The sequence below is a fragment of the Phalacrocorax aristotelis genome, chromosome 2 (assembly GCF_949628215.1).
Source record: "Phalacrocorax aristotelis chromosome 2, bGulAri2.1, whole genome shotgun sequence".
Taxonomy (NCBI): domain Eukaryota; kingdom Metazoa; phylum Chordata; class Aves; order Suliformes; family Phalacrocoracidae; genus Phalacrocorax; species Phalacrocorax aristotelis.
Window position 1 is genome coordinate 67175621 of NC_134277.1, and position 26505 is coordinate 67202125.

At 40.2% G+C, this 26505-nt stretch overlaps 1 protein-coding gene across 4 annotated transcripts in view; it reads right to left on the reverse strand.

Annotated features, from left to right (window-relative positions):
* Window positions 1–26505, reverse strand: part of LOC142052967 (uncharacterized) — a 265027-nt gene that overhangs the window by 165441 nt on the left and 73081 nt on the right. For all 4 annotated transcript variants that reach the window (XM_075083901.1, XM_075083902.1, XM_075083905.1 and 1 more), the window contains one exon: window positions 17247–17326. The gene's annotated coding sequence lies outside the window, so the exon portion shown is untranslated. The remainder of the gene's footprint in view (window positions 1–17246; window positions 17327–26505) is intronic.

The following is a 26505-nucleotide window of genomic DNA, read 5'->3' on the forward strand; positions in this document are numbered from 1 at the left end:
CACGGTTTGGGGTTTGCTGTGCTAAGGTGTGAGCTACTGTGATGAAGGAGAAGTTTCACAGGGGGATTTTCCAGCTGAAAAGGAAATCTCCCCAGGGGACAGGAAAGGCTAACAACAGCAGGGGTTAACCATTTCAGCCACCTGAGTTTAACTCTGCTGTGATCCTGAGCTGACATGAGGCACACAGCAAACGCACAGCTTACTCTAATGATAACAGCACGCAGAAGGTAATACGGAGGCAACAGGAATTAACGCCAACCACGATCTTAAATGCAGGAAAGCAGCAGTTAGAGACGACCACCACTGAACGTTGCTCCACACCATCAGCAAATCCCTGAACTTTTGGTGACCTTCAGATCTAGTTCAGAGCTCCCCCACATCTTGCAACCCTCAGTTTTTGTTTGACCTCCTCTAGCAATGGATGTACCTGACACTGGAGCTCACCCCTGTCACCTTTGCGTTTGGTGGTATTAAATGCAAAAGAAATGAGAAGTTCAAAGACCAAATTCAAGCAAGAGCAATGGGCTATGAAGCAGTTGTGTTGAACTACATAAAGCAGCCTTTCACCTCTGCAAAGCTGCAGACAAGCATCTCTAAAATAATACACCAAGGCAAAATAACAACATACCACCACAGCCACAAGAGGCCTAAAATAGGAGCCTCAACAATTATTGTAAATAGATGTTGGTTATTTCTTCTATTATGCAGTCAGAAGATTTCTATTTCAGATTTCTTTCTGGACATAGTCTATGCTCTAAAAGATCATTAAGATCAACATGCTATTCTCAGCTTAGGTAGCAGCAGCAACTTCTTTTCCAACAACAGAAAAACCTGATAATTGAGAAATGAACAATTCAGGCAAGATTGTCTCAGCAGTTCATAGATGCTCAGGAACTATTCCAACACATTCTTCCTCCACATTATTACTATGATAAGAGATTGTGGTTTTTAAATAAAAATACAGAACAATCAACATAAGTTTAAATATAAGACACAGCTGATAATCATGAGGAAGTTACTTGCTTTTTTACTAAAAGCCTTATATTTGGCGTGTGCGTGTAAAGCAAGTGACAATGCAACAACAGGTGAAGCAAGGTAAAGACAAAAAAACACCACAGTTAAATCTTTGAGCTTCAGGACCTTTGAGTTGCATTTAATATTAAATATTTCAATATTAGAACAGGCTTTCCCATATTTTTACATCATACTTCCACAGCAAGAGCAGTTCATCCTTTCAAAGCAATGGGAGAGGAAGGAGAAGAGGGATTAGTTGTGACATTTTTCTTCTGTGGAGGCTTTTTAAATTCTAAGGCTTCTTAAATGAGAAGGATGCATGAAATTCATTGCCCAGGCTATTACAGAAAAAGTTTAGCAGATCACCCAGTGTTGTACTGTGTTTGGCAACCGAAAGTTTAGGCTACTTTGGCCACGGTCTGTGGTTTTGTTTCACACATAGTACACAACAGAAGGGACCCTGATCTTCAGTTTGCACATATACAGACCACTGCAGTAAAAATAAAATAATGTCTGGGTAGGAATGATATTTTGAATCATTTATTTGCCTATTTAAATGCATTTAACTGCACACTGCTTTGTTCAACAGTAGTCAAGTCTTGGGACACCCCCTTCCCTTCCGCTACAAAACTGATGGAAGCAGAGCGTATTGGGGAGTGGGGGAGCACAGAGGTCAAGAACTGGAGAAATGCCCACTTTATGTGAAAATTATGCAGTAGATTTCTTCATGGACAAAAGAGACACCAACAGAGTACACGCAAATACTTCGTGGATTATTCTAGAAGGGGATGTATAGGGTGAGAAGTGGAGATGGAAGAAGCAGCAAACATCTGTCAGGAACAGGGACCTTGGAGGCCTGGTGCACATCATTCTGGTGCCCACAGGAGAAAGCACCAGGGCCACAGCTGAAATCTATCCCTGGTCTGCTCTCGAGAGCCCCTCATACACAGTCTGCAGCATAAACTCTGTGCATGGAAGAGGTCAGAGTCCCACCCTTCCCATTTCAGCAGGGTATTCCCTGCATACCAGGCAGCCAAGCCTCTGGGCACTCGCAGGCAGTACAAAGTACTTACAAGTTTCCTGTCAGAGGTCAAAACTTCTAGCCAGCAGATTATTTTTTCTACATCCCCTATTACTTTAAATCTCCTGCTGTCTCCTTTTTGGGGACGCCGACTGCACAGAGTGTTTATCTGTTTATCTGGGAGGAGTGTTTGTTTGGGTTTCAGATTTTTTTAATGGTCTTTGTTGATTCCTTTGAGCTTTCTCTAGGTAACAATTCTTTTCTTGTTACTTTCAAAGTACAACATGGGTTTTGTTTGTCAGTTTTTGGACCGAACTGGCTTTAAAATGATGGTCTAGGTATATTCTTTCCTCCAAGCTGGGCCACGTTGAGAGTCTTGCCTGAAGATGTGGTAATATCACAATGGCTCTGAGTTTCTAGGGGCTGAGCTAAAGCAGTCTGTTAAGAATTTAGGCATTAGAAAAAGGAAAGGCAGGTGGCTTTTGTCCTTTCATTGCTGTTAGACTTAGCAGCTAGTTATAAGTCAAAGATGCATTTGACATCCAGAGAGTTACTCTAACTCATTTTTCTACTGTCACTATCTATCTTTCCCAAATAATTTCCTCCCAAGCAGTACAGGCTTCCAGGTTTCTAAAACTCCATCAGCTAATAAAAGTGATCCCAAAGTCCAAGCTACAATGGAAAAACTGAAGTGTGCATCCAGTATTTCCTTGGTTTCATAATTAAAGAAAGGCTGGAGGATAAATCAGTGGGCCTCACTTTAACCAAGTGCCTTCAGAAAGCAAGGGACAGGACCACCAAACCCACTGGATCTTCTCTGTCCTCCCCTTTGGCACAGCAGAGTCCCTCTTTGCCTGAATGTAAGTTAAAAGCTGGGTTGTGGCAACTGCAACAGGCAGTATTTACTGGCAATATGACTGAATTTTTAGTAATGTTTTTGAAGACCAAGCAGAGCAATGTGTGCCTGCCATCACAGTGATGTTACCTGCAGCTAGCAAATCACTGGGATCATGCAAGTCAGACAAATTAATCCTTATCAGTTTGTTCCTACTGTAACAGATGCATCTCGGGACAAAAGATGCATCACGGCGCAGCACTGCCACATGCTCAAGATTTTATCAGAAATTTCATGGATTTGGTGGGATTGTCTTTCTTACTTAAACAGCTAACTTGGCAATCACATGAAGTAATTACCTGAGAAACTCAGCTTTCCCAAGCCTCATATGTATGGAGAGAAGTTCCTACAATAAAGATCTCCAGCATCACATCACTAATTGATCAAAGTTTTGCTGGAGGGGTTTAAAAAGTGATACTCCTAACGCGCGCACACACAACATGGACCAAAAACTCTTCTCAGAGACATGATCCTAAAACCACTGGTACAGCCACTCCTCTGACAAAAATCAACACCCTGCTCAAAACATATCCTCTTGCTGTAAGCAGGAGCTGATGCTAAGCAGTTTTTGAAGAGCTGATCATGCCTGAGTGCAGGAGAAAATACAATGAATTGGAAGAGAGCTCATAGAGTTTGTCACTACACATCAGCATGCCACATCCCCACATTAAAATATTTTAAAATAAGGCGGGAAATCATTACAATGTCCACTTGATAGCACTCCCTAACCTTGTATATTGTTACTGCCATCTGGTTTCTGGATTTGAGAGGGGGTGGTTTGTTTCTTTTTCCATTTTATTTTTGCCAGTTTTCAATTTCATTCAGTATGCCAACTTTCACAGACTAGTGAATTAAAATGGTATTTTAAGTAAGATGACAGAAGAAAATATTCTATATTACTCCCCCAAAATCAAGTCACATTATATGAACCACAGTCCCCTCCTACCATCAATAATCAATACCATAATTCGGGGGGGGGGGGGGGGAAGCTTTCCAGTCATTCTGGCCCGATTTCTGCATTTATGTAACTAAACTATTTAAGACCCATGATTCTTTTACCCAGATACATAGTTCTAACTCACGTTTCTGTTATTCAGATACACACAGGGTCTATTTTTAAATCTAGTACCTTATTCATTAGTGTAAGTGTTTACATGAGGACTAAAACTGAGGCTCACTGAGCAGCAGTTCCTGGTTCCCCTTCCTCTGCCTGTTTGAGTGGGAGGAGAACAGACGACCTTTTCTTCTTGCTTCTCTTGTCCAACTCACTATTTATTTCACAACCCATCCAATACAGTGGCCAGTAGTGCTTGAAATTCATTCAGATAATCTTCCCAAATCCTTCAGATCTGAATCATTTGAACTCGCTGATTTATAGAGCAGGTCTAATTTTTCAAATGGCACTCTTGAAATCCTTTCTGTGAGCAGGCAGGTTTGCAAGACTGCCAGTCCCTCCCTTGCCTGGACCTTACACTCTCTCATCAGGAACGTTTTGAACTCATTCTTTACTGGTGCATGACTCCTGCAGCCATCAAGCAGTACAGGTTATGTCTGTGTGCGTGTGTCCATTCACAAGGTCCCTTTCTTATTTGGAAAAGGTTAATTACAGAAAAAACATTTACTAGCTCAAGCATGTTATTTTTCTCATTTACAAGCAGTCAGCTTTAGAATACTTTGAAAAGTACTAGTCTCCATTCCTACTGTGTGCACTTCAGAAAAAAACAACTATGGAAACGGTATTGGATTTTGATGACTGGTTTACTTATCTGCAGTATGAACAGCTTATTGTTTAATAATACACTTCCATTAAAATCAAAAGTGTTGTTTTATTTTTTTTGTTAAATGATCTACCACCACCAGTTGCATGTGTACAGAGAACATGTGGTTCTGGACAGCATGCCCTGCCACACACTAACAAACAGCTCAGAAAGGAAGTTTTCAATTATCCCACTCCAAGCACATCTTTCCTACTGGAAGGATATTGCAATCCGCAGATTAACCATGAAATAAATTTATATTAAAAAATAATGTCCTGCATTTTACATCCTAAATTAAAACAGATGTAATTAAAGCTTTTGAAAGTAATTTTGGCTAGTGCTTCATTTATATCTACAGCTAAAGCAGACACTTTCTCAGGCATTTGTGCCAAATTTCACTAATTCTTCTGCTCTGTGTTTTAATTACTGTATATGCTCTCCTGTTGCAGTAAAGAATATCTATTACACACTTGAACAGCCAATGCTATGAGAAAGTGGGTTTAGTGTTTTGTGGTTTTTTTTCTTTTTTTTAAGCCTAGCGGTGTTTCAAATCATTATGTGATACTGGCAAAGCTCTACAGCTTGCAGATGCTTCTGCTATATACTCCTATAGATAGTCTGAACACACACATACCCATGACCTGAATCTGACCTTGGCTGCAGTGATGCACAGCGCATCCAGAGCAACCTCACAGATGGAAGAGAAGCTACACAGTGTCCCACTGAAGCCAGTGTTTTGCTTAAACATCACTGCAATTCTCCTGCTATGGCACCTATATTAAAGCCAACTTCAACAAACATTTTCCTCTCAAAAAGACTGATTTGTTTGGGGTTAGATTCCTTGCATCCTCACCCCTCCTGTGCAAACGCACAAAAAGCAATCCTGCCAAGAGCTCAGTTTGTACAGCATAGCCCTGTACCAGCATCCCCGCAGAATCCAGCCTCCTAATTTATGGGCTGAACTTCAGAGACTTGATAACATTTATTCTTTAAGTTCAAGAATCCACGTCAGACGACAAGGTTTGGAGATTGCCCCTTTTAGCAAAAGTTTTAACTTTCCAGTCCATTTGTAAAGTTAAACGGGGAATTTCAAGTGCAAAAAAAATGTAAACTGCTGCAATCCAGTCCTTGCTTTGCTTGGCTTAACTGCTGAGTTACCTCCCCAGGCAGCCAGATGCAAACTGTTAGTGTAACTGGAGTTTTAGATAATTGCATTTAGTGAGATCTTACTGCAAAAGTAGCCTTGTTCTCCTCCTTGGCGTTGTAGGCCATACCACACAGTGAAGTCACTTCTAAACATATGTATCACATGCTGTAGGTATGTGTGTACAAACACATTGTCTATGGTTAACACCAAAAGATCAGAGATCAAGTTCCTCTTGAATTAAATCAATAATGTCTAGACCAACTGCTTCAGTCAGTCTAAATTTCAAGAAAAGGCGAACATCTGCAAGCAGGATAAGGCAATCACAACTGTCTTGAAACTTAAATTATGTGGGAGGATTTGCAGGTAAAAAATGCCTTTGCATGTTGATTGGTGAAAATAAGACAACCTATATATATGAAACGTTCACATCCATTCTACCATCATTTACATGGGAAATATTCTCTTCATTTCCATAAGGCTCAGAAGAACTGTATGTGATAATGTGAATTACTTTATTATTACCCTAATGTAGGGAATATCAAAAGGACCTAGTTATGAAAGTGTTCAAAGTCAGGTTGGAGAGGGCTTTGAGCAACCTGATCTAGTGAAAGATGTCCCTGCCCACAGCAGGAGGGAGGGACCAGATGGTCTTTAAAAGGTTCTATCCAACCTAAACTATTCTATAACCAAACAGAATAATGCATTTTTGTACTCAGAGTACATATTATGGTGTTTCTTATGAACTGTCTCTGCAAAAAAAGACTGGAACATTTTACGTCATTTTGGTGGGATTTTTCATTAAGAACTGACAAAACAGGGAAAGCAAAGGGTTAACCGGAGTGTGAAAACTATCCAAAGCAAGTCTGAAATTATCAGACATTTCACCAATAAACAAGTCACACATGCTCTGCCCACGCTAAGCTTTACCACGAATGGTTGCAGCTTTGCTGCAGAGATTCAGACACGTCTAGGTCTAGATCCCTGCTCCACGCATGAAGTCAAGGGAATTCCCAGCCCCATGCCAAGAGGACAGAACTGCAGGAAGGACCCTCACCCACAAGTCTGGGAACCGGTTTCAGACACAGGACCCAGAGCTTGGCCTTTTTTCTTTATGGTAACAAAATGTTACAGTGTTTATCTGCACTGAAATTTGGTATTTGCTAATACAAAGCAATCAAACCAGGCAGCAGTCCTCTCCAAACAAATGAAAGCATGCTGTTTTGTACTCCTTTTCCAAAGCTTTGGCCAAATCCTTGACTGCCAAAGCATCAAAAAACCTCATTTTTGGTTATTTAGAGACTCTTCCTCAGAAAGCGCAGCACATTAATTAAAAACTCTCTACTTTGCGTGCCATTCAGGCATTTTTAATAGATCTTGGGGTAGTAAGTACTCAACCTTTCCTTATGACAAAGGCTCTATTTTGAAAAATACAAAGCTCAAAACCTGAAACACAGTCCCCAGAGAAAGCAAAAATATAGTTTTAAACCAGTGTGCATTCGGGAAGCTCTGAGAGGCCAGCACTCTCCATCTCTGATGCATTTTCCTATTTTTATTGTATTTGCTCCCTAGAAGAAACACCTACCATCACTGTGTCCCTTCTTCCACCAGCTTATCAGTGCATGCCCTTGACCACAGTACAAAAAACAGCATTTACCAACACTCTGCAGGTGAAAGACTATTCTTCTCTATAAATTATACATCTTAGGAACTCAGCATTTCTTTCACACTGAAAACCTATTGAAGCCTTTCCCGCATCTGTGGGCTAAGTGGTTTGCTCCAGCCAGGGGGCCAACAAATGCTGATATTTCAAGAAACCTAATCTCTTAATGATTGGGATCAGATGAACAGTATGGCCATGAAAGAGACAGCTTGAAACAGGCCTAATCTCCGGCATATCTGAACCTACAGACAGCAGAGACACAGCACTGCCACCAACGTAGCTTTGACTGACTGCAATCTGCCTACCCAAGGGTGGTCTGACCAGAGCGATCGAATTGCACATGAAATCTCAAGCTGATACTTCTGTCCTGGGAAAGTACAGCATGGCTGGCTAGGCTGGGTGCTGGCAGGCGTGGGAGCCAAGCAGGCACCATCTCCATCAGACAATGGCAATGCAAACCTGCCGACAAGACAATATTCCTTCTTGGTCTTGCTTTGATCACAGCAAAATTCCCACTTCTTGTTTTCCAGACTGCTGGCTTCCCTGGCTTTGCCATGTCACTGTTGCCTCTGCACCTGAAGATTTCCTGACTGGTCAGCCCTGTGCTGCCCTTCCCAGTTTATGGTCACAGACAGACTTAATTTTCAGAGACACTGAATGTTTTCTAATTCACTCCCCTTATCAGCCAAATCCAATGCATATCAGCTACTGGGGCACACTGTGGAGGCTCAGTTTTCCCAGTCAGCCCACTCGGAGAAATGATACATAAGGGTACATCCCCCCCTTTTCCTCCAACAGAGCCCCAGTTGTCTGCCCTGCAGCAATAAGCCACCATCCTCTTTCTTGCAAAACACAAGTATTTCCACCTCAGCTTAACCTCTCCCTGCAAGAGAGTCTATGTGCTAATTGTGACCCCCCAAAAGAGTGATTTAGAAACTCTGAGTTGTAAGCATGCTAAAAGAAGTTTAAACTTTCAAGTTGATTTTCCAGTTGACATATAAACTAAACCAATGAGTCACCATATGCACCCAATGTTCAAAACCTATGATATGTGATCTGCAACACTGCCCTCCTACACCGATCCCCAAAATAAGAGACTGCCCGAACTGTATACAGAGCAGTAACATGACCAGAATTAATCAGTTCTGAGAGGGCTGAGAAGAGACGCTGTCACGCAGCTGACCCGAGGAACATTCAGCCTGGGAGAGGGCCATCCTCCCTGGGACAGAGCACATCTGCAAAGCAGGACATTTTCCAAGCTAAGAACTGATGTGTTTTTCTGGCAGAGGAAATGGGAGCCAGAAGGATTATGGTTACTTTCGAGGCGCCTGGGAAGGTGGGGGAGGGAGGTCAGGCACCCGGGGCACATTCGCACAATTATCCAGGCACAAAAAAAAAAAAAAAAAAAGTGTTATTCCAATCCCTCCTTCGGCAGAACAGCAGCAGGGCTCAGCAAGCCGTGAATTTACTTTGTGGGATTTGCTTCAGCTCTCAGGGAGCTTTTGCTGCCTATGCTGGGTTTTCCATCCAGTGTATATTTTATTAGCTTATACATAAGAGGAGGCAAATGGGGGCTCAGGAAGTGACAAAGCAAGGGTGATTAGCAGATCGGCATTTTAGAAGTTAAACAGGTTTTTCAAACTATTCATGACCATAGACTATTTAATAATAAAGTTAATAATAATAATAAACTTAAAAAAAAAAAAAAAGTTAAGCCTGTCACTCCCCATTAAACGTGATTTAACAGGTTAAAGGGTGACCAGTCCATTTTTAAATACTGCAGGACAGAAAGACCTTTCCTACTAAAGTTTCTAACACTAGAGTCCATTCTGGATGGTAGAATGCTTATGCCTACAGTCAAAGTGAAGATTACAAAGGAAAGATGGATGCAGAAGCTACTGAACATAAAACCAACATGATAAAATTAGCTCCATGCTCCTATTAGTAATTCACCCTAAATATCCTACAGCTGACCAAAGAACCAACATCTAGCTGTAGCCCAGCAAAAACACACCCATCCAAGTGTAGAATTTAGGCAGGTTGGGCCAAAAGTCTCAAAACAACAAATTTCTGGATACTCCAGTAATTGAGTCTTCATTTAAATATCTGTGATGGAAACAGATGCTTATCTTTCAAAAAGTTGACATTTAAAAATTTAGCTGAAAGTATAAGCCTGAAGACAGCATGGAAGAGAGGAAACCCAAACCAGTAGTTTCAATGACAGACTGAAATGACAAGGAAAGTATCACAGAAGCAGCAGTCTGTCATTTCCAAGGAAGTTTTGATTACTTTATTTCACCAAAAACTTCTTGCCCGTTGACTGTCATGTACCCACAACATTTACAGTAGTACTCACTACCTGCTGCCAACACCAAATCATGCACTGCTCGTTCCCATTAGGACGAGCAAGGTTAGCTTTAAAAATAAGGCTTTATTTTAATTTCTGAATCTGAAGCTTACTGTACCTATTCCAAGCAATCATGTTTTAGTCATTTGCCATGTATCAGGAGGCCTAAAGCATTCACAATCCAGGGTTCTCCCTAGAAAACGAGCCCCAAAATTTTTCATTGACAGATACCCTTAACACAGTTATGATGTTTGCGGCTCACTCAGGGAGAGGTGAGAAGGATGCCACACTTGACAAGATTCCCACTGAGAGAATAGCAAGTCGGACCAAAACCTGGTGGCTGATTTAAAGAAAACAGCCCCTCCTGTTCTGAAGGAATAAACAGGTGACACAGAAGAATGTTCTTCAAAGTTCTGGTATTAGACGCGGCTTCTTTTCTGACAAATCAATGGAATTTTAAAGTAGCTGATTCACTCTGTAGTGCAGCAGATACACTCCAATTAATTTTTAGAGGTGAAAGTGATTGTGATGGGACTTCTGTACTTATTCACCAAAGCTTAAATCCTGAGATCCTGAAATCTTAAGAAAACCGTATATATAGTACTATTTGCCAGGAAGATATAAGTATACTCCAGCAATATGAAAAGCTGGGCTTATGCCACAGGCACCTTACTTTTACTCAGCAGCTGGCAGTGCTGCTGAAGCACTGTCTGAACAGCACTCAGGAGCTCCTGCAAGGAATGATCACGCAGGCAATCAAAGTAAGTTTATGACAGGCAATGAAGAAATTTTCTACAGTCCTCTACAAGATCAGAGGGTTGTGATGTTACACAGGACGTTCAGAGTTAGGGAATTCACTTAAAACATATGTTAAAGGGCAGAAGAGCACAACGGGAACCTCTGCCAGATCTGCTGGCAGTTCTGTTCTCACCCTGTCTGCTGCTGCCCTGCAGCTTTCAGAGTCAGACACTTGTCTTTGTCACTGGGAAAACACATCCATTTAACAATAGAAACAAAGACGATTCATCGATGCACATCAATTCATATTTCCCACGGAACAGAAGAGATGAAGATAAATCATTTCAATAAAAAGTTTATTATGTTTTATAGAAACATTTACACTGATTGTCCTTGGCAAAAAACAGTCTTTAAGGCAAAGCATGCCTCCGTGCAAGCCAACAGGCAGGCACATAACTTTTTTTCTTGAAGCACACCTTACAAATCAAGAAGTAAAACCCCACAACTTGCTGTTTAGCAACATCACCACCATCATCAGTAGTCTTCACATAAGTTAATAAATAGACATAACAGCATTAATTTAAAGGAAAGTATTTGACAATTTATTTCTACCCTTTCCATCCCAGGTATAAAGTCCATCCCCTAAGACAACAGGGCTCTGGTTTAAACTGCTGTAGCCTACAGACTGAGTACAGATGGTCAAAAAGTTTATTTAAAGTTTGTGTTTTGTTTAACAGTCTTCTTGGGAGAAGAGTTTCAGAAAACTTCAACATTTTCAACCTGAACTGTGGGATGGGAGGAGTGCCCCAGAGGGCTCTCCCCTGACACGTCCCAGCACAGCACTTGCCAGCTGTGCTGCTCTGTTCCTGAATTACAAGCCCTGTCTTGCCAGGGTCATGGCAAACAGTAAAAAACAGATCTGCTCTTTCACCAAGGACTACTGCTTCGTTCAGCTGATCACTGATCCAGCCAAAATAACCGCATGTGCTACTTATGAAGGAGCGTAATACCTGTGCACAATGGAGAGAACGTTACAATTTAAGACCTAAAGTTGATAGCCCCCTGAGTGTCCCCTCACAGATTCTGCTAAGATTCAAGAAGCACTTCTCATGATTTTCACCACCATTTATTTCTCTAACAGCTGCAGCACTTGAACTATTCAGTCTCAGATTTTTAAAGTAATAGCTGAAGTGTATTTTTCAACTATTTTCTTCTCATTATAAATGAAATGCCCAAGCCATATTCACTTAATACCACAGAGAAAAGAGAAACAAAGAAGAAAAGGGAAGAAAGGTCACTGTCAGGCCAAGATCAAGTCTGGAAAATTTCAACTTGAGACAGGAGCATTTCAGGAAGTTATAAGCAACTGGAATAATAAAGGAATTATAATTAAAACACTGCAAGAATTTTAGCTATAGTTCTTGCTATGCTAACCAACTATTAAATAGTGTATTTCAACAGCATTCAGAAATTCTTCTTGGCTGAGACACGAATGGTCTATGCTTTCAAGATCATTCCCAAACTCCTTGAAAAGGCAAAAGAAAAGAGTAGATGATGTTGGTCACAGCCGCAGCTGATGGAGATCAGCAGAGCTCCCTTGCCTTCAGCAGCATCAGAGAGTCACAGGAAAAGCGAGCAAAACCAAAATCCCCCAACTTGTAGCAGCTTATCTAGTATACTTCTGTGTTGCTTCCTCTCCATCACAGAAGTACCATGTCAGCCAGCCTCTCACCAGGGCAGCTAATGTCCTGTTCTGATGCCTCCTGCAAAGGGTATACAAAAGCAAAGAGAAATATTTCTCCAATTTAAGAGAATTTGCTGTTCAAATCACAAGTTCAACATTTTTGTTCCTACCCCCTCCCAGCACATTTCCCTCAGCTCCTTGCCCTGCTCCTCGCAGGAAGGCCATGAATCTAATGAAACCTAATCAAAGTTTTCCCTGCCTCTCTCCAGAATAGATTTATAATTGTGAACAGACTAAATCCACCTTTTTTTTCCCCTTCACTGCTCTAGAGGAACACAGGATCTAGAAAGGCATCCTGTAATTGCTGAACTCCTGTTGAAATAGTCCTAGAATGATTATTTTTCCAAACAGTGCTCCATTAAAAAAATTCAGGCATCTTATGAAAATTCTGCATGCCAACCCAGGCATTTAAAAGTCCCCTGCAAAAAAACCCCAGTGTTTCAAGTTCACTCCACTTGACTCCACTTAGCAAGTATTTGTAAAAGGCAGGGGTGCCTAAATACACGGAGTTTGTAATACGACGCTCTAGAGGCACTGCCACCAGCATCTTCGTTTAAGTTCTTTCCACACACTGAGATACAGTGTTTCAGTCAGAAACTAGGTCGTAAAACTCTCTACTGGAAAGCGTTTATAGCTGTTTGGACGGGATTATTCTGTTCAAGAGGTTATAATAATAAAGGAAGCTTGCAAGCATACTTTTTCCAAACTCCTGGTATGTCATTGCCAGTTTGAAAAATTGGCTCATTACTTACCCTTGTTTGGCTCCTTCATTCTCCACTTCTTGGTTGCTTTGACCTCTTTCTGGACAAATACAAAACTGACTGTTTCACCTAATTAACATGAGGTAGACTACAGAAAACTCTCATTTATTCCAGTTCCAGAATCAGTTTTACAAAAACATTGTCAGAGTTTCAAGAAGCATTCAGATGTTGAGTCCTGCCAAAGTTTACAATCTAGTTATATCCTGCTACAGAAAAAAACCTGCCCTGTTTTTATAATTTTATACAAGTCTCTGGCAAGAAACAATCCACCTCCATATATTCACATGCATCCAGACGTTCTGTGGATAAACCTTATTCTCTTTAGTCTAATCAAACTGGCCAACTCTCTCCCAAACACTCACAACGCATTTTTCTCAGCCACTCCTTCCTGCACAGGCAAGCACAGCAGTGCATTTGCTCTTCTCCCCACCACCACCCCTTTTTGAAGGCTTAACACAGTGAGCAAACAGTTCAACCGCAGTTCTAGTATTGCAAAGATTTTTTTATCTGAGGCTCCTCCTCTTGGTTCTCCATTAAATAGCTGGTCATTTTGTACCACAGGCAAGCTCAGCGTCCATCTGCCTCCCAGAAAGGATCCAGGGGCAAATTTTTGCCCATTTTGTGGGGACTTGAGGACCACGGCACCCAACAGTTTCTTCTAAGTGAAAAAGCTGTCTTGGCAGTCTTTTATATGGTTTTCCATGAGACGTCAGAACACACACAGTGGAGTCATCTTCAACTGAAAAAGCCTCAAATGATATGCTACATGCAATTTGCCTTGTATCTAATAAGGATTCAGCTGAAGGCCTTGCACATCAAGGCGATCCTTTGTAAGAGCTGCCTTATCACTTTCTGCCCCAAATATAGATGCAGAAGGGAAAATGAGGGCAGATGGGATGGAAACAAGTGTACAACATTAAGTTGGTTCTGTTATCAAAACACAGATCTCCACTGTGTTTTGAAGAAAAACAAAAACGGAGAGCAAAAATAAACCCAACTTTTACCCAGCTGTATAAATTCTGTCTTCCAAATATTCTCTGCCAACAAGGAGAATCAGTATAATTAAATTATTCTCTTTCAAATGGCACTCAGATTTTAGCTAAAAGTTGGTTTTGGTTCTGCTTGCTTTTATGGAATTTTAAAAGCCTTTACTCTTAAAAGTGTGGTACCCTTTATTTTGTACTTAGCACATTCACAGTACCAAATTTTACCTTTTTAGAGACGATCACCTTCAGCAAAGCCATAGCCCTTTCCAGTTCAGCAATCTTACCACAACAGTTAACATCATATATATTACAGAGTGTATTTTTATGACTCATCTAAGTCAGTCAGGTAGATTTATGCAATATTCACACTTCCTTCCATCGCCTTGATGCTTTAGCTGGAATATGTGAGGTCAGGTCCTCAGTACAATGATTTTTGCAGCAAAGGAACTATTTGGCAATTCCTTTTTTCTTTTTAACCCATCTAAAGTTTCTGTGACCCAAAACCAATGTTTTAAATGTACAAAAGAAAAACAAGAAAAATATAGTTCAATTCTGACTAATGGTCCTATATTTTAATGTGTTGCTGGGAGGATCAACCCACTGAATGCATGTGCCTAGAATATTTTAAACTTACAATGGTTTCTTCCACAGAATCTTGAATTCTGTCAGGGAAAAAAAATGGTCAGGACAACTGCTTAACAGCTCAAAAGACAGAGCATCTTTTCTGTTGCTTTCTGGAACTTCAGGAGGTAAGAACATATACGCCACACAACCCCCAAACTACTATTTAAAAAACATGGGAAATGAGATCAAAAAAAAAAAAGCAAGACAGGTCTGAGCAGCTGCCCGAAATCTACACAGTTAGGAAAGGCACCAGCAGTGGGAGAGCCACAGAAACCCTTCAGTTTCATTTCACTTCAGGGAGATTTTACTCTAGCTATTTAAAAAGATGCCTTCTTCAGAACTTAGCGCCCACCATCTTTTGCCACCACCCCACTGGAGCACAAAGGGCACTGTTTAACTCCTCACTCTCCGGGCACATTGCCCTAGTCCCCAGGTTAAATGAAGTTAGCAAGTAGGAGGTTCAAAACCAACTTTAGGGAGTGCTCCCTCCTTCCCCCCAGCATTCAGCTGGGGAATTCCAAACAGTGTGTAGTTGCAGAGCCTAAAAATTCACCTGAGTTCAAAACATAATCTGACATATTCACAGAAGGAGAAAGTGTACCCAAGACTACTCAACACAGAAGCCACCACTGACTTGGAGGTCCTTCATCTGCAGATCATGAGAGGTTGATCTGGGAAGCAACCAGATACCGGGCTTACTCCACTCCCCTCTCTTGGCATCAGCTACCAGTCACTCCCTGGGACAGGAGGCTGCTATGCCTTCCCTAAAGGTCTAAGCTTAACCGGGTCCCTTGATCTAACTGATATTGACATTTTGTTGCATTTGCTGTGTTTATGGTCTTACAGCCTGCAAGTTGCAGAATAAAGTAAACTCCAGGGTCATCCATTTGTACATTTTGTGCCCTTGCCCTAAGGCACCTCTTTAACAGTGTGCCTGTATTAGATACACATCCGGCTCCAATCTGAACACAATGCAGTCTTCACCATATTTATCTCGGCAATACTCTCACAAAGGAAGAAAAGAAGAGGGTGATTGGAAGCCCAGTGTGTACTGACACCACTTATGTGTAAGCCCTAGTCTTTTACTTTAGGTGAAATGTACATTTGGCAGTAACCACCTTCACTTCTGAGAATCAGCTGCATAGCAGCTCTGCATTACCAGCACAGCAAGGTGATCCTCAGGTGCACAGAAAGCTCAATAGCCCTGGGCATAACAGAGTTGTGCAAAAAAAGCACTCTGGACAGACTGTCTTCTCTACCAGAAACGCAAGCACATGGTCTGTATGCACTCACCTCCCACTGATACCGGAACTAAAGAATTTGTCCACAGTTTCCCAGGAAACTTGGTGACAGAGCAGGAATTGAATCAAGGCCAATCTTTGCTTCCTTCTGTGTAGGCTTTAACAAGCATGGGTTAACTTCCAAGGGTATCAACAGCTTGACAACTATATCCTGAAACGGCACAGCCTCAAAGAACAAGTTGAGTTACTTAAACCACTCAAGGAATGCTGAAATTGTCCTATAAGGCCTACAGTCATAATTGCTAATGTGAAATAAAATCCAAAAGTAAGTTAAGGAGGTGTTTTATACAGTGGCAAGGCTAAAGACTATAATAGCAGCAGCTTGTTTGTTCCTATCATTCTAATGAATTACAAAGGATAATTATATATTACTAATAAACTTACAGTTTATCAACATCAGATAAATCTTGTACACATCATGACTGAGGAAGAGAGTTTGCTGCTTTGGGGCAAAGAAACATATGCGTGCTGGCACACATTCTCTTTTTATTGTATTTCCATCACATTCGTATCTTCAATAAAAGCGGATTTATTGAGAAAAATGTATCTTAGGAGGTCTCTATTTAACAAACTGAGACACATGGAGACGCAGTAGAAACCTGCACCAGACTACTCATGACTACTCATGACCACTACCAGGTGAAAAATCTGCATGAAACTGGATCATAAGGGGCAGAAGAACAGAATTCACTGGAGAGGCAGCATTTCCCCCATGGGGTATGGCTGCAATTCACTGCAAATACACAAAAGTCTTTTGTTTTCCTCTTCATGGACATATTTTTACCAAAGTATTAGCAGACTAACTGGTATAAAGTTTACTGAAGGGCAAACCTCAAATTTTTTAGCAAGCCAAATATGGTTTAGAAAAGTGAAGCCTTCTGGAACAGATGCTTCAATCTGGTATAACTTAAAGTAGATGGAACTAATTCCTGCAGGAGCAGGTGGGTTGATGAAAGAATTAGAAATGACAGACCGTATTATGTAATAATCTTTTGATCATTAGAACCCAACTTAATATGCAACGTCATCTGTTGTCAGAGTTACCGAATCTCGGAGAAAAACCAACAACCTACTCACAATGATTTACAGAGACACATATGTAAACATTCACATAGACAAGAGATTTATACTTTATATTCAGTGAATTTTGATGCCGCAACATTAAAGACTGCTACTATTGAAGCTTAACCAAAACAATGTGAGGAAATTTAATGAACAACCACACCAAATGGCATACATCTGATTTCTTACCTGAAGTGTATTCATCAATCATTACTGCTGTCCCAGGGTAATGCTTCAGCAACCACAGAACAAAAAGATCTGTTGAACTCCTAAATGTTTAAAAAGAAATATCAGCGTGTTACATAATACAAAAGTCACCAAATCCACAGCAAGTTAAACGATAATACTTCACAGTTCAGTCTTACGCTGCACTTGCAAAGATGTTTTTCAGATTATTCTTTTTTTATCTCATTTTTTAGACTTTTTCTCCATGCATTCTAACAAAGTTGTGGTACATTCATCGGAGGAAGAACTAGAACTGCAAGAAATGCAGTTACTTACAGGACGAATTATAGATGGAAAATCAACATGGTATGTAAATAATAGAAGGATCAAAAGAGAAGCAGTCATCCCTAGCTGGTTTAATGATTTAGCAACTATGTTTTATCCACATATTCACTTGTTGATATTAATTCACACTGTATGCAGAGAAGTTTTTTCAGTTCTCACAAGAAAAGAAATAGCATTTTCAAATCATGGTTATATTTTACAGAAAGAATGACTTATGCTAAATATGAAACATGTCTTTTCTTAAATTTTTTCTTTTATTTTCAGTTTCAGCTGGAAAGCTCTATATTTCTTAAGCATCTAGGCATAAAGACTACTTTAAAATTCTGGACACAGCATTCTTCAGAGTTGCACTTTGACTTCATAGGCACAGCACAAATATTAAGAGGCTCTGCAACTTGTATTTGTTATACTGTATCTCTGCAAAGTACTTTATTTCTAAATCAAATACTAAACTGGAAAAAAAATGCACTGCTAATGATGCATGCATCTGCTTGATTAACAGAGAGTAACTATGCAGCAAGATAGCTAGCAAATTAACCTTTCAGTTTTCATGTTCTGTAGTTAACTCCCATGTCTGCAAGCATATCGCCATAGACTTCATGGGCAAAACATACTTTCTAGCACACAGGAAAAGTACTTCTTCATAACAGTATGCCAACAGGTCTGCTTTTACGAAGGACGCTGCATTTTATTGTGAATTACACCTGTGTAACGCATTTTCTCCCCTATTCACATCTTAAAATTATCTTACTCAAACCTAAGGTGCAAGATGCAATCTCTCAGCAGGTCCGATCCAATTTCTAGCAATCTGTAACACATGGAATAACATTCTGGTTTCTGCTGCTTCAATACAGTTACTTCTCATGGACAGCTCAGCCGCCTACTCAAGTAAATAAGGCTAGCAAAGCATCACTCAAGATATGGCTACAAGTGTGTTTCACTATACTTCACCTATTATGAGACAAGGCTTACAAAATCCACATGCAGATATACCCATCTCGCCATCTACAGATTTTAAAATTACATATCTAATACTAGTATATGCACATAAATGCTTTCAAAAAAATTAGAAGTTACTCTAATTTACGCAAGGAAAAATAAATTTACAATGTTTTTTTCTAATTTGCATCCTTTCACATCACCAGTTTTACATAACTGTCTTAAAAGTCTACAGAACCTCACCACACAGTATTCTTCAGTGCGGCTCTGTGTTAAAAGCTTGGAAAAACGGCATGGTCAAGTGATATTCTTATTTCATTACTGACTCCTCTCATAGTTGATCTGCTTAGATATTAAATAAAAAATCAGCTCATTAGCTCTCAGATCTAGTTTGATCTGCCTTTAAAAAAAAACCCTCAAGGTGTGCTCCCTCCATTCTCACATTATAGTAACACCAACAGCCCATCCTGGCTAACACATACTTCTCTTACATCCGCACAACCTGCTCAGCCTTCAGTGAGACAGCACAGACATAATGGAGAGGAAGGTTTCAGGGCAGTGAGTTGTTACACGCAGGTGTCGCTTAGAGAACACCACGTTGTTGAGTATAATCTCTGGATGAGATGTGAAACAGAAAGAACCCAGCTCACTTTCCCAGTGGAGACCAACTTAGAAACATTTTTCAGCTACAGAATATAGAACATTTTAATTGCTAAAGTAAATTAGCTTTTATCCAGAAGGCATCTTATAAGCTTGATGTTCATTCAAACTATTAAGTGGCTTTTCCAAGGTGGGGGAGAATCCTGAATTGCAGTTCCCTGTCCACAGTTAAATCCTGTTAGTGTGAACTCGTCAATGCAACAATGAAAGACCTAATATACATAAATAGAGAAGACCTGAGAGTTGTACCATTACCTGCAGTGGCTTTGGTTTAAAATTTTCACCTTACAACACTAAGTTTCTGGAAGTCTAGTCAGATTAAAACAAAACCAGCACACGCAGGAATACCACATCAACTGTTTCCACAAAATGTGCTTTTAAACTCAAGTCTCGACCAAGACGGTGTCTGCAGTTTCTGCAAGGTGACATCTTTCACCAAGATCATTGAAGAACACAGGAAAAACAGAGAACACCTCTAAAGCACAGGCTGCCTACCTGAACTTACAGGCACAAAAAAGGAAAAAAAAAATCAAACCAATGATAAAATCAAGTTGAAAAAAGACCATGCCAAATTATTTGACTGCAATTAGTTCCTACCTTTACTTGTCACTTGCGAGTAATTAAAGCCACATTGGGTATTACACAGGAGACCATCAGAAACATTTGAATTAAAGAGTGCTGGATCAAGGGTATAGCTAAGAACAAAAGTTCACGTGGAATTCTATGCAGACTGTGGCTTCTCAGCCATCCCTATGGACTGCTGGTGGCCCCTACAGTTTCAGAAGGTAGTCCACAAAATAATCACGAGGAAGAAAAATTCAAGCCACATTCCTGAGCACACAAGCAAGAAAACAACAGGAGGGAAAAGGAGCGGGTCAACATTCAAAATTTAATATGATTCTTATCTGGTCACAGATAAAAACCACTGTTGAAACATAGTGCAATGTTGTCCATAGAGTTTTCTTTTCTGGAAAAAAAAGTATTAGGTGGTCCTTTGATGAAACAAAGATTGAGGGATACTTTTACAAGTTATATTTCTTTGCAAATATATACTAGACACATAAACATGTGTCAAAGGGGCAAAGTCTTTGAAGTAAAAATAAGGAACAGAAAAGCACATGACAGAAGCCAAACTGCTTCCCAGTTCTTGGTGCTAAGTGTGTACTCAAGCAGCACCTCAGGCCACTATCAGTGAGACCTGTTCACGCACCAGCCTTCATGCCTTGGCTTCAACACCAGAAGCTCTTGGCAGACAACCCAGACAAGTGCTGTAGCATTTTCTAGCCAGGGGTTCAAGAGTGTCACCAACATACAAATCAGGATTCACAGATCACGTCAAAAGCCCAAGTGAAGCAAAAAGACAAAGCTAATATTGAGTTTTAACCTTTAAATTTAAATTACTTTTATCTATTTGATTTCTTAAACCAAGAAGGGCAGTCACATTAGTCAATTTTAATTACTTGTTTTCCTTCCCAAATAAATGGATACAAGTATTGCTTTGCCTACTGAGATAATAGTGCTGCCTGAGGCTGGCAGTTCTAAAATGTTGGGTAAAGAGTCAAGATCACTGTGATCAAACTCCTTCCGCCCTCTCCCCACATCTCCAATAGAAACAGGAGAGCCCTCAAGGATCAGACTATTGCCCTGAATAGTGGCTTGGCCCTTCACACCACTTGCTTGAGCAGAAAGGGGTCATACCCCAGCCATCAGCAGCCAACAGAGATACTAGTGAGTGAGGAAGGCCCCTGCCAGCAGCCCCTCTGCTCTCCCCAAATCCTGGGCGGAGGTGCAGCTTGGAGCCAAGACAATGAGCACTATGTATGAAGCTGAAGAGAGTCACCCTGGAAATCCTCCCTTTCTGCCAGGAATCATTAAAAGCAGTTTGTGCTAGTTGTGGAAAATTTACATGCTCTTCTGGAGCAATGACATGCATCATCTGGGCATTGCTGGCTGCCAGGCTTGGTCCCTGCGTAACTACCTACACGATGCCCCTTCTTCCATTGTACCAAGCAAAGTTTTGGGACAGAAGACCGCATGAAACACATCGGAAAACATTGTTTCCTTCAGAAACACCATCACTGCCTCCTAAAAGAACTAAACTAGGAATTATTTTTCAAGAAAAAGATCATTTGTAGGCCAGTGACAAAAGTACTACCATGAACTAGGTCAATCCCATCCTTTGTTGCTGTTCCAAAAGTACAATAACAGTGGGAAGGGGGGTCACGGTGAAATAATCATTTGTTAACAATTTTAATAGTAAAGCTTTATTGGCTTTCCCTATGGATTCTCATAGTTATTACGGTGAAATTAAGTGTTTTTCCTCCAAGTGAACTCTTGTTAATCCTTTTGTTCAGAGCTACAGTACATGACCCTGCAAGAACATTCATCTACAGTCACAGCTGGAGCTGCAGACTCGCTGGCTTGAAGGAATTAATTTCTTTGCAAGGCAGAAGCAACTGGAAGGCCAAAGGCTTACCTACAAGCAAATCTGAATTTCACCAAATCGTACAAGGAACATGATGAAACCAGAGCATATATTCAGACACCTCATCAAAAAGCAGATGTGAAAAACACTCTGGCCCATTAGAGAAATACAATTTAAGGGACAAAGTCTAAAGGTCTGTCACACCACAAAACAAGCTTTAGGTCTTAAAAAAAATATCTGAATTGTAAAACCAGATTAAATTAAACTCCAATGAACTGCCATCAAGAGAGTGCTCAGATTTAACAGTGCTCAACCCCAGCTACCCAGCCTTTCTATTATCTCATACTTTTGACAGTCACTTGTTCACTTGCAAGATTTATCCAAAGCCAGGTATAACAGTACCAAGTAAAAAGCCTGTTCTTGCTTCAGCTTGGTTGTCAACTTTTCATTCCATCTTCTCCCATGTGAGTAAACAATAAAAATGTGAAGAATGCTGAAAAGTCAGATTGTCCGGGAATAATGTAAAAGTTTGCCACAAACAAAAAAAAAAGCAGAACCGTGGCCATCAGGTCACTGAGTGTAGAAGGATATTGAAACAACTAATGAGCGGGTGGAACTTAAAGCCTGAGTGACAACCTGCACTTGGAAACTAAAATCTGGATCTTTCACTTTTGATGGCTTTCCAGAAAATACTTCAAAAGCAATTTTTAATCATTTAATAGTTTAATTTTCTCAATATTAAAAAAAGAAAATTCCTAAGGCAGTGTTCAGATTCAACAGTTCTTACAACAAGCCTTAAGTACTAGATGCATCACTTTGCTGTTTTACACAGATTGTGTTTAGAGACTTATATTAACTTGACTGTGCATGCATACATTTATCACCTTTTTAATGTGAAAGTTTGACCCATGAAACTGATCAGAAATACTTGCATATCCACAAACATCCATAGCCATTTATTTTAAGCATGTTGCACTGAAATATTTACTTATGTTTTCTAAAAGCGGAGCATCCCTGACACTTTTGAAACCTCAATATCTTGAATTTTTCAAATCATTGCTTTCCTAATCAAGGAATAAAGTGACATAAAATCTTCACTTAATGAAAATAACTTAGAGGCAGTTTGTTGTTTTTTTTTTTCAAGGAGAACGTAAGCACAGAAAAGTCAGAGTACTTATAATTCTTGCCCACATTTTAATTTAAGTATTCAATTTGCTTGTATTTTCAGAAGAAATTTGCAGCACATTCTATATGAGAAAATATTACAGCCACACTGTAAATCTTACAAACCTGTCTGAAACAGCATGAGCAACTCTTTACTAGAATTGTTAAATAAGTAGCAACTGTAAAAAAAACAAAAAACAAACAAAAAAAAAAACACCAAACCACACCAAACAAACCAACCAACCACAAAGCCAAATAAATTTCAGTTAATCTCATTTAGATCTAGGATTTTTGTCCATCTGAATTGAAAATGTATTTAATTAAATCATATCAGTGATTGAGCATTCTCCCTTTGCCATTTCACTATCCATTTATTTTTTCCTACCAGTCCGTTTAGCATAGCTGCCCTTAACACTGTGTTCTCAAAGAGGCCCAACTTATAAGAAGATTCAGGTCAGACTTCACTGATTAAAATTACTCGATCACGTTGGCATAGGGCATCCGCTAAGGAATCCATATGCAGGAAAGGGCAAGCACTGTTCAGCCTTTGGAGGTTTCCCTGCTGCTATTTTCTTGGATAAGAAGGACAAGATTTCAGTAGGAAAGGCTGAGGGAGCACGTAGCCTCTCCACAGTAGTGCTGGAGAGGGGGCTGGAGCTGCCAAAGCTACAGAGATCCTTCCTCCCACTATACAATTAGGTTACTTTTAAGTACTACTTGCTAAACAGCTTTTTCCTTAAAAGATACCTATCAATATAAATTCATATTAAACTAACATTGCTGTGCATATTACAATCATCACCTGATAAATACTGAAGCAGTACTGGTGTTCTGATGTCTTTACTCATCTAGTTTTTCTTAATAGTGCTAATTCCCCAAAGGGAACAAATTCCCTGAGCAGGACCCACCAGGTTACACAGATTAGAGCCGTCTTTGAAGATGAGCTACGCCAACAGTGCTCACAAGTTAATAAGGATGTGAGCAATGAAACCAGAACTTTACACAGAAATATTAAGGATCGCCAGCAGTAACCTGGCTGACCTAGTTGCGTCACATCAAACAATGCCAGAAAACTCAATCTATGTTTCTTTCCAAAGTACCAAAATAACAAACTCTTCAAATTAAAAGCTGACTTAATTCCCTTGCAAAAGTCATCATGAGGTGTAATGGCACCACCGCCCCCTCCTTTTTAATTTTATTCTTTTCATTATCATTATCCCAGGTGGCTTTCAGGAAGTCCCTGCAAACTAGTCACTATTATGAAGATGGCCTATTTTAATCACAGTCCCTTGACAAGAACAGCTAATTATCTAACTTTTCTGTCTGAACTACCAGATGGCTTTAGTTCTATACTTAACTTGCTTTTAGTTTTCAGTAAGTAGTGACATTTGCATATTAGAAAATGTCTGGGATGACACAGAACAGAAATAATACCAGTACCAACGCCAGTACCTCAGAAACAGAACAGAAACATTCCTCCACGAAAATAAAAAAGCCGTTTAGGATGGCAGGCACCTTTCACATTTGTTTTTCTTATTGGACTTCCCAACGGTGTGCCCGCTTTCCCTTTTGCTGACAGTCCACCACCTTCACACTGCCTTCTCCTCTGAAGCTGCTGACCTCCTAGCGCTGGGAGGCAGAGCTGAAACCTGGGGCAGGGCAGTGGTGTAAGGATTTGTTGTTGAGGTTTGGGTTTGTTTTTTTTTCTCTTTAAACACTAACGTCCATTTCAAGAAAAGCAAGAGGGAGCTCCCCTGTGTTGATGCAGCCAACCCCTTTTAGACTTTCACATTCCTCCTCATCCCAAGACCCTAGTTTTGGGTACACTTACCCATCTGAGATAGCAGGAAGCATGCCCATGCTGCAAGTCATGGACCTGCACACCTCAGTTTGAAGAGCTTGAAGAGCATCTAAGCACGGTGTCTCCTGGGACTACACAATCACTCAAGCTTGGGGGGACGGTACTGCAAGACTCACTGACAGTGCCATTAGCAAGTACAGCTTGTATGTGCTTGCTGGGACATGTTCGAAGGCAGTCAGATTTTGGCTAGGTCCAGAATCATGAGTTTAGATGGGGTTTGAGAGTATCCACTTCCACATGGCATGGTGCACTGCAGACATAAAACAGCAAGAGAATCTGGCACGAGTGCATTGAGGCAGCATTTACCTCTGACTAAAGACAGCGGAGATCAGCTGAAAACAAGTCAAGGCCAAAGATCATCCAAGTGAAGGAGTTCCGTGCACAGACATAGGACATTATATTTCAGGCAGACAAAAAACATTGGATATTAACCATAGCAAACATATTCCTTACGAGTCACACTCATAAAAAATGCAGGCATTTTCCTCTTATATCCTTCTCACTATACTTAAAATTCCAGAGGTTATTAAATATACATGTTCTACACTGCCAAAATTTTTCTTCAAAAAAAAATTGACTTGGGTTTTTTTTCCTATGGGTTACAATTCCTGTGAATAACTGTAACCAGTGATGTTGCAACACTCACTACAAAGTCATCAAAGAATCCAGACCTAAGAAAATTCCAGTGATCATGACAACACAGGAGGAGTTATAACTTCGCTCTACTTTTTCTTTTTTTTTTTTTTAAGGAGTCTGTTGTCTTGATACAGAAACAAGTGGAAAAGCAAAACAGATAGGGAAGAAAACATATTCAGGCTCCTAAAAGGGTAACACAAGAAATGGCAAAGAAGATGCGAAACAATAATTCTTATTATTTGTTGTCTGTGTATCTTTAGACAATCACTCACTCTTAACTACCTTCTCTAAAAGGTTTAGCATATATCTCTAGAACAAAGAATACACCTTCATAATCAGAAGTCCAGCTTTTAGTCATATTAACACAAAGAATATATATACTTAAATTATACTGGTAGCAAATTCAGAAGGGAGAATTGTTGCCCTTTTTTAAAAGATAGTATTCTAATCCCTCATAAAATCAGTTACTTCAGTAAAGAACTAGAAACAACATTATAATATTACCACAGTTTATACCATAGCAAGCATCATCAGATAAGTATCCCTTGGTACCATCACTGCAACATAAGGATGCCTACGCATAAATAATCAGAGCCCTCTCAGTTTTACAGCAGTGACTCCCAGGCGAGGCAGCAGGAAAAAAAAAGGGTGACTGAACACCTGCCACTCTGTATTCAAAACTGATTTTTGCTAGTGTAATAGCCATCCCAGCTTCCATTTGTAAGGCTTCTCATCTCTGAATGTACTGTGGCAGAGATTCTCACTGAATTAATGGAAGACCTTTAGACTGACAAACTTGGTGAAGTTCTCAGGTTTGGGTTTGGTTTCCAAAACTGCTTTGATCTTCTCATCCCTTACTGGAAATTATATCAGGTTTCATCTTCTGCCACGACAGTCCAACTGAAGTCAGTTCTTGGAACAAGTACTCCAATAGACACCCAAAACACAAAAAATCCTACCACCCCCACCCCCTTTTAATATTTGCTTGAAGGCATTTATGTAGGATTTAGTCAACCAAACCTTCCCAAATGGAACTGTAATTTATATCCATAGAATCCAGAACATCAATCTTCCAACAATCAAAGACTGTACTACCCATTTTTAGTAATCTACAGAGTTTTTGGAGCTGACTTAAGAGTCAGTGCTGACCATAAGAGGTCTTAGGAAGCTGACTTGAGTAGGACTGGTAATGACAATCTCTAGCTATATTTCACAGAGCCCTAGACCCTCCTGAAATGGAAAACAAGGGTAAC